The following is an 8,985-nucleotide window of genomic DNA, read 5'->3' on the forward strand; positions in this document are numbered from 1 at the left end:
GTTTGTTTGTTTTTTTTTTTTAACATTACTTTGGCTATTTATGCTTCCATATAAATTTTAGGATTGTTTGTTCTAACTCTGTGAAGAATGCTGGTGTTATTTTGATAGGGATTTATTGAATATGTATATTGCTTTGGGTAGTATCAACATTTTAACAATATTTGTTTTTCCAATCCATGAGCATGGAACGTTTTTTTCCATTTCTTTGTGGCTTCTTCAATTTTTCTCATAAGCTTTCTAAAGTTTTCAGCATACAGATCTTTTACGTCTTTAGTTAGGTGTATTCCTAGGTATTATGAGTTTGGGAGCAATTGTGAATGAGATCGATTCCTTGATATCATTTTCTGTTGCTTAATTTTTGGTTTATAGAAATGCGACTGATTTTTCTACATTGATTTTATATCCTAGGACTTTGCTGAATTCATGTATCAAATCTAGCAGTTTTTTGGTGGAGTCTTTCAAGTTTTCCATGTAGAGTATAATGTCACCTACACAGAGTGGAAGTTTTACTTCTTTGCTAATTTGGATGCCTTTTATTTCTTTTTGTTGTCTGCTGAGGCTAGGACTTCCAATACTATGTTGAACAACAGTGGCAAGAATGGGCGGCCCTGTTGCATTTCTGATCTTAGGGAAAAAGATCTCAGTTTTACCCCATTGAGGATGATATTAGCTGTGGACCTTTCATATATGACTTTTATGATGTTAAGGTATGTTTCTTCCATCACTACTTTCTTGAGCATTTTTATCAAGAAAGGATACTGTAATTTGTCAAAAGCTTTTTCTGCATCTATTGACAGAGTCTTATGGTTCTTGTCCTTTCTTTTATAAATATGGTGTATCACACTGATTGATATGCTAATATTGAACCAGCCCTGCAGCCCAGGAATAAATCCCACTTGGTCATGGTGGATAATTCTTTTAATGTCCTCAATTCGCTAGTATCTTGTTGAGAATTTTTGCATTCAGTTTCTTCAGGGATATTGGCCTGTAATTCTCCTTTTTAGTGCAGTCTTTGTCTGGTTTTGGAATCAAGGTAATGCTGGCTTTGTAGAATGAGTTTGCAAGCTTTCTTTCCATTTCTTTCTTTTTTTTTTTAAAGAGTTTGAGAAGAATATGTATTAACTCTTCTTTAAATGTCTGGCAGAAATCCCCTGGGAAGCCATTTGCCTAGAACTCTTGTTTGTTGGGAGATTCTTGATAACTGATTCAATTTCTTTGTTGGTTATAGATCTCTTTAAATTTTCTATCTCTTTATGTTTAAGTGTTTGTAGTCTGTGAGTTCCTAGGAATTTTTTCATTTCTCCCAGATGGCCCAATTTGTATTGTATTTCTGTGGTGTTGGTTGTGATCTCTCTTTTTCATTTGTGATTTTATCCATTTGAATCCTTTCTCTTTTTTTCTTAATAACTCTTTTTAGGGGGTTATCAATTTTATTAATTCTTCCAGAGAACCAGCTCTTAGTTTCATTGATCTGTTCTACTGTTTTTGTTTGTTTCTATATCATTTATTTCTTCTCTAATCTTTATTATTTCCCTACTTCTACTGGCTTTAGGCTTTATTTGCTGTTGCTCTTCTACCTCCTTTAGGTGTAAGGTTAGGCTGTGTATTTGGGACCTTTCTTGCTTCTTGAGACAGGCCTGAATTGCAATGTATTTTCTTCTTAGGACTGCCTTTGCTGCATCCCAAAGGGTTTGGACTGTCATGTTTTCATTTTCACTGGCTTCCATGTATTTTTAAATTTCTTCTTTAATTTCCTGGTTAACTCATTAATTCTTTAGTATGATGTTCTTTAACCTCCATGTATTTGGGGGATTTCCAAAATTTTTGTGTGCTTGATTTTAAGTTTCATTGCGTTGTGATCTGATAATGTGCATGGTATGATCTTGGTCTTTTTGTACCTGTTGAGGATTGTTTTGTGACCCAAAATGTGATCTATCCAAAATGTGATCTGGTCCAATGTGTCATTCAGCATTGTTGTTTCCTTATTGATTTTCTGTCTGGATTATCTATCCATTGTTGTAAGTGGAGTATTAAAGTCTCCTACAATTACAGTATTATTATCCAAAAATTTGCTTATGTATGTGATTAATTGATTTATATATTTGGGTGTTTCATGTGGAGGCATAAATATTTACAATTTTTAGCTCTTCTTGATGGATATATTTATTAATTATGATATAATGCCATGATACAATGCCCTTCTTCATCTCTTGGTACAGTCTTTGTTTTAAAATCTAGTTTGTCTGATATAAGCGTGGCTACTCCGGCTTTCTTTTGATGTCTGTTAGTGTGATAGATGTTTCTCTATCCCCTCACTGTCAATCTGCAGGTGTCCTCTGGTCTAAAGTGAGTCTTTTGTAGGCATCATATAGATAGATACGTTTTTTTTAATCCATTGTGATACCCTATGTCTTTTGATTGGGGCATTTAGTCCATTTACATTCAGAATAATTACTGAAAGGTATGAATTTAGTGGCATTGTGTTATTTGTAGATTTCATGTTTGTTGTGATGTCTCTGGTCCTTTGTAGTTTTTGCCCCTTTCCACTCACAGAGTCCGCCTCAGGATCTCTTGTAGGGCTGGTTTACTGGTGATGAATTCCTTCAGTTTTTGTTTGTCTGGAAAACTCTTTATCTCTCCTTTTGTTCTGAATGACAGACTTGTTGGATAAAGGATTCTTGGCTGCAAATTTTTCCTATTCTTCACATTGAATATTTCCTGCTACTCTCTTATGGCTTGCCAAGTTTCAGTGGACAGGTCTGCTACTAACCATATATGTCTACCCTTGTAGTTTAAGAATCATTTGGCCCTAGCTACTTTCAGAATTCTCTCTTTATCTTTGTGTTTTTCTAGTTTTGCTATGATATGTCATTGTGTTGACCTGTTTTTTGTTGCTTTTACAAGGAGTTCTCTGTGCCTCTTGGACTTGGATGCCTGTTTTCTTCCCCAGATTAGGGAAGTTCTCAGCTATAATTTGTTCAAATAAACCTGTCCCTTTCCATTGCTCTTCTTCTGGAACTCCTATGATATGGATATTGTTTCATTTCATGGAATGACTTAATTCTCTAGTTCTCCCCTCATGATCTAGTAATTTCCTGTCCTTTTTTTTCAGCTTCATTATTTTCCATTACTTTATATTCTATTTCAACTATTCTCTCCTCTGCTTGTTCTACCCTTGTTATCACTGTATTTATTTTATTTTGCATCTCAATTATAGCATTTTAAAATTCATGGTGACTAATTCTTCTTTTTTTTTTATCTCTGCAGCAAGAGATTCTTCTATGATTTTTTCTAGTCCAGCTATTAGTCTTATGGCTGTCATTCTAAATTCTTGTTCATATATATTGTTTACTTCTCTTTGAGAAATTTTCTGGCTGTGATTTCTTCCTGAATTTTCTTTTGGGAAGAATTTCTCTGTTTTGTCATTTTGACTAAATTTCTGTCTTTTGCATGTTTTAAAATCTTGTTATGTTTCCTGCAACTGAGAGTACTGCTATTTTAAAAAGGGGCCATACATTGTCCAGGGTCTGACACTTCAGATAGCGTTTTTGGTGTATCTTGCATGCACTCTGTTGTTTCATTTTGGTTGCTCCATCCCACTGGTCAGTGGTCCCATAAAAAGAGAAAAATAAAAAGGGAGAAAAGAAGACCAAACAGAGAATAAAAAAACTATAAGGGGGGTTCAGAAGATGGTGGCGTAGGAGGACACTGGGCTCACCTCATCCAGCTGATAACTTAGATTCCACCCACATCTGCCTAAATAACTCAAAAAACCACCAGAAGACTAGCATAACAGACTCTCTGGAGCCAAAGGTAGACGAGAGGCTCATGGAAGAGATGAGGAAGGGGGGAGAGGCAGTGCGTGCTACATGGACTGGCATGAGGGAGCTAGGGCGGTGGAGGGGCAGCCCACCTGGGAAGGCAGAGCCCCTGAAGTCTGGCTTGCAAAAGGGGAGGGGCTGGCCTCTGTGAGTTCTGACAGCCAGTGGGACTTAACATCTAGAATGTTAAAAGTCAGCTCTGTTCAGAGAGCAGGAAGGCAAGAGGACACCGAGAGGGAGAGTTGTGGAGCCCTGGAAGACAGCTCAGCTCTGTGGGGAACAAAGGTGCTGACAGACACCATCTCCCTCTCCAATTCCCCAGCCAAAATCCCAAAGGGAACCAGTTCCCATCACTGAACTTGCTTCCACTGCGCAAACACCCAACAATGTGCTTCTGTGGATCCATCGCTCTGACAAGACTGCCTCCCTCCCAGTGCTGTGGGACCCATCCTTCAGGGGACCACAGATGGCAAAGTGAGCTAATCCTGCCCCTTCTGCCCCTGTGCACCTTGTGGATCCATCCAAGCTAATATGCCAGATCCCATCAAAGCAGCACCACAAGCCTGGCAGTGTGCAAGTAGCCACGCCACTCCACAGTGAGTCTGGCCGATGGGAGAGTAGAAGATAAGGTACACACCAGTCTGACTGTGGCCCCAGCGGTGGGCTGGGGACAGATGTTGAGTCTGACTGTGGCCCCACCTACCGACACAGGTTAACTCCACACAGCACAGGGGAAATGGCGTGCAGTTCAATGCCACCCCAAGGATTATCCAAAATGACAAAAAGGAAGAATTCTCCTCAAAAGTAACTCCAGGAAGTACTGACAGCTAACGAATTGATCAAAAATGATTTAAGCAATGTAACAAAACAAGAATTTAGAATAATAGTCATAAAATTAATCGCTGGGCTTGAAAAAAAGTATAGACTCCAGAGAATCTATTGCTACAGAGATCAAGGGACTAAGAAATAGTCATGAGAGCTTAAAAATGCTATAAATGAGGTGCAAAATAAAATGGAGGCGACCACAGCTCGGATTAAAGAGGCAGAGGAGAGAATAAGTGAATTAGAAGATAAAATTATGGAAAAAGAGGAAGCTGAGAAAAAGAGAGATAAAAAAATTCAAGACTATGAGGTCAAAATTAGAGAACTAAGTGATGCATTGAAATGGAACAATATCTGTATAATAGGAATTCCAGAAGAGGAAGAGAGAGAGAAAGAGGCTGAAGGTGTACTTGAACAAATCATAGCTGGGAACTTCCCTGATCTGGGGAAGGAAAAAGACATTGAATTCCAAGAGGCACAGAGAACTCCCTTCAGAAATAACTTGAATCCATTTTCTGCATGATATATCATGGTGAAACTGGCAAAATACAAGGATAAAGAGAAAATTCTGAAAGCAGCTAGTGCTAAATAGGCTATAACTTACAAAGGTAGACACATGAAAATAGTAGCAGACCTATCTGCTGAAACGTGGCAGGCCAGAAAGGAATGGTAGGAAATCTTCAATGTGATGAACAGAAAAAAATATGCAGCCAAGAATCCTTTATCCAGCAAGTCTGTCATTCAGGATAGAAGGAGAGATAGAGGTCTTCCCAAACAAAAACTGAACGAATTCACCACTAAACCAGCCCTACAAGAGATCCTAAGGGAGATTCTGAGTGAAATGTTGCAAGGACCACAAAGTACCAGAGATATCACTACAAGCATGAAATCTACAGACATCACAATGACTCTAAACCCATATCTTTCAAAAATAACACTAAATGAAAATGGACTAAATGTTCCAAACAAAAGACATAGTGTATCAGAATGGATAAAAAAACAAGACCCATATATTTGCTGTATATAAGACACTCATTTTAGACCTGAGGACAACTTCAGATTGAAAGTGAGGGGATGGAGAACTTTCTATAATGCTACTGGAAGTCAAAAGAAAGCTAGAGTAGCCATACCTATATCACACAAACTAGAATTAAATTAAAGGCTTTAACAAGAGATGAAGAAAGGCATTAGATAATAATTAAAGGGTCTATCCATCAGGAAGAGCTAACAATTATAAATGTCTATGCGCCAAATACAGGAGCCCCCAAATATATAAAACAATTACTCACAAACATAAGTAAACTTATTGATAATAATGTGGTAATTCCAGGGAACTTTAGTGCTCCACTTACAACAATGGATAGATCATCTAGAAACAGGATCAATAAGGAAACAAGGGCCCTGAATGATACATTGGATCAGATGGACTTGAGAGATATATTTAGAACTCTGCATCCCAAAAGAACACAATATACTTTCTTCTCAAGTGCACATGGAACATTCTCCAAGAGAGATCACATACTGGGTCACAAAACAGCCCCTCATGAGTATACAAGAATTGAGATCATACCATGCACACTTTCAGACAACAAGGCTATGAAACTTGAAATCAACCACAGGAAAAAGTCTGGAAAACCTCCAAAAGCATGGAGGTTAAAGAACACCATACTAAAGAAGAAAGGGGTCAACCAGACAATTAGAGAAGACACTAAAAAATATATGGAAACAAATGAAAATGAAAACACAACATTCCAAACGCTTTGGGATGCAGCGAAGGCAGTCTGGAGAGGAAAATGCATTGCAATCAAGGCCTATCTCAAGAAACAAGAAAAATCCCAAATACAAAATCTAACAGCACACCTAAAGGAACTAGAAGCAGAGCAGCAAAGACACCCCAAAACCAGGAGAAGAGAAATAATAAAGATCAGAGCAGAAATAAACAATACAGAATCTAAAAAAACTATAGAGCAGATCAATGAAACCAAGAGTTGGTTTTTGAAAAAATAAACAAAATTGATAAATCTCTAGCCAGGCTTCTCAAAAAGAAAAGGGAGATGTCCCAAATAGATAAAATAACGAATGGAAATGGAATTATTACAACCAATCCCTCAGAAATACAAGCAATTATCGGAGACTACTATGAAAAATTATATGCCGGTTTCACTCTTATGTGGATCCTGAGAAACTTAACAGAAACCCATGGGGGAGGGGAAGGAAAAAAAAGAGGTTAAAGTGGAAGAGAGCCAAAGCATAAGAGACTCTTAAAAACTGAGAACAAACTGAGGGTTGATGGGGGGTGGGAGGGAGGGGAGGGTGGGTGATGGGTATTGAGGAGGGCACCTGTTGGGATGAGCACTGGGTGTTGTATGGAAACCAATTTGACAATAAACTTCATATGTTGAAAAAAAAAGAAAAAAGAAAAAAATTAAGGAATAAAAAAAAAGAAAAATTATATGCCAACAATTGGAAAACCTGGAAGAAATGGACAAATTCCTAAGCACCCACACACTTACAAAACTCAAACAGGGAGAAATAGAAAACTTGAACAGACCCATAACCAGCGAAGAAATTGACTCAGTTATCAAAAATCTCCCAACAAATAAGAGTCCAGGACCAGATGGCTTCCCTGGGGAATTCTACCACACATTTAAAGCAGAGATAATACCTATCCTTCTCAAGCTGTTCTAAAAAAATAGAAAGGGAAGGAAGACATCCAGACTCATTCTATGAAGCCAGCATTACTTTGATAAGATAAGAACCATATGATCCTGTCAATCGATGCAGAAAAAGCATTTGACAAAATTCAGCATCGTTTTTTAATAAAAACCCTTGAGAAAGTCGGGATAGAAGGAACATATGCAACCATCATAAAAGCCATTTAGGAAAAGCCCACAGCTAATATCATCCACAATGGGGAAAAACTGACAGCTTTCCCCATGAGATCAGGAACACGACAGGGATGTCCACTCTCACCGCTGTCGTTTAACACAGTGTTGGGAGTGCTAGCATCAGCAAACAGACAACAAAAGGAAATCAAAGGCATCAAAATTGGCAAAGATGAAGTCAACCTTTCACTTTTTGCAGATGACATGATAGTATACATGGAAAACCCGACAGATGCCACCAAAAGTCTACTTGAAATGATACATGCATTCAGCAAAGTCGCAGGATACAAAATCAATGTACAGAATCAGTTACATACTTATACACTAATAATGAAGCAACAGAAAGACAAATAAAGAAACTGATCCCATTAACAATTGCACCAAGAAGCATAAAATACCTAGGAATAAACTTAACCAAAGATGTAAAAGATCTATATGCTGAAAATTATAGAAAGCTTATGAAGGAAATTGAAGAAGACACAAAGAAATGGAAAAACATTCCGTGCTCATGGATTGGAAGAATAAATATTGTTAAAATGTCAATACTACCCAAAGCTATCTACACATTCAATGCAATCCCAATAAAAATTGCACCACCATTCTTCTCGAAGCTAGAACAAGCTATCCTAAAATTTATATGGAACCACAAAACACTCCGAGTAGCCAAGGTAATTCTGAAGAAGACCAAAGCATGAGGCATCACAATCCCAGACTTTAGCCTCTACTACAAAGCTGTAATCATCAAGACAGCATGATATTGGCGCAAAAACAGACACATAGACCAATGGAATAGAATAGAAACCCCAGAACTAGACCCACAAACGTATGGCCAACTAATCTTTAATAAAGCAGGAAAGAACATCCAATGGAAAAAAGACAGTCTCTTTAACAAATGGTGCTGGGAGAACTGGACAGCAACATGCAGAAGGTTGAAACTAGACCACTTTCTCACACCATTCACAAAAATAAACTCAAAATGGATAAAGGACCTGAATGTGACACAGGAAACCATCAAAACCCTAGAGGAGAAAGCAGGAAAAGACCTCTCTGACCTCAGCCGTAGTAATCTCTTACTTGACACATCCCCAAAGGCAAGGGAATTAAAAGCAAAAATGAACTACTGGGACCTTATGAAGATAAAAAGCTTCTGCACAGCAAAGGAAACAATCAACAAAACTAAAAGGCAACCAACGGAATGGGAAAAGATATTTGCAAATGACATATCGGACAAAGGGTTAGTGTCCAAAATCTAAAAAGAGCTCACCAAACTCCACACCTGAAAAACAAATAATCCCGTGAAGAAATGGGCAGAAAAGATGAATAGACACTTCTCTAAAGAAGATATCCAGATGACCAACAGGCACATGAAAAGATGCTCAATGTCGCTCCTCATCAGGGAAATACAAATCAAAACAACACTCAGATACCATCTCACGCCAGTCAGAGTGGCTAAAATG

General features: G+C 37.9%; 2 protein-coding genes across 3 annotated transcripts in view; one reads left to right on the forward strand and one right to left on the reverse strand.

Moving 5' to 3' along the window:
- Positions 1-8,985, forward strand: part of LOC125928126 (integrin alpha-D-like) — a 74,575-nt gene that overhangs the window by 38,026 nt on the left and 27,564 nt on the right. The window lies entirely within an intron of this gene.
- LOC125928619 (integrin alpha-D-like) overlaps positions 1-8,985 on the reverse strand; it is a 36,286-nt gene that overhangs the window by 6,540 nt on the left and 20,761 nt on the right. The window lies entirely within an intron of this gene.

Source organism: Panthera uncia, chromosome E3 (genome assembly GCF_023721935.1).
Source record: "Panthera uncia isolate 11264 chromosome E3, Puncia_PCG_1.0, whole genome shotgun sequence".
In the NCBI taxonomy this organism is placed as follows: Eukaryota; Metazoa; Chordata; class Mammalia; order Carnivora; family Felidae; genus Panthera; species Panthera uncia.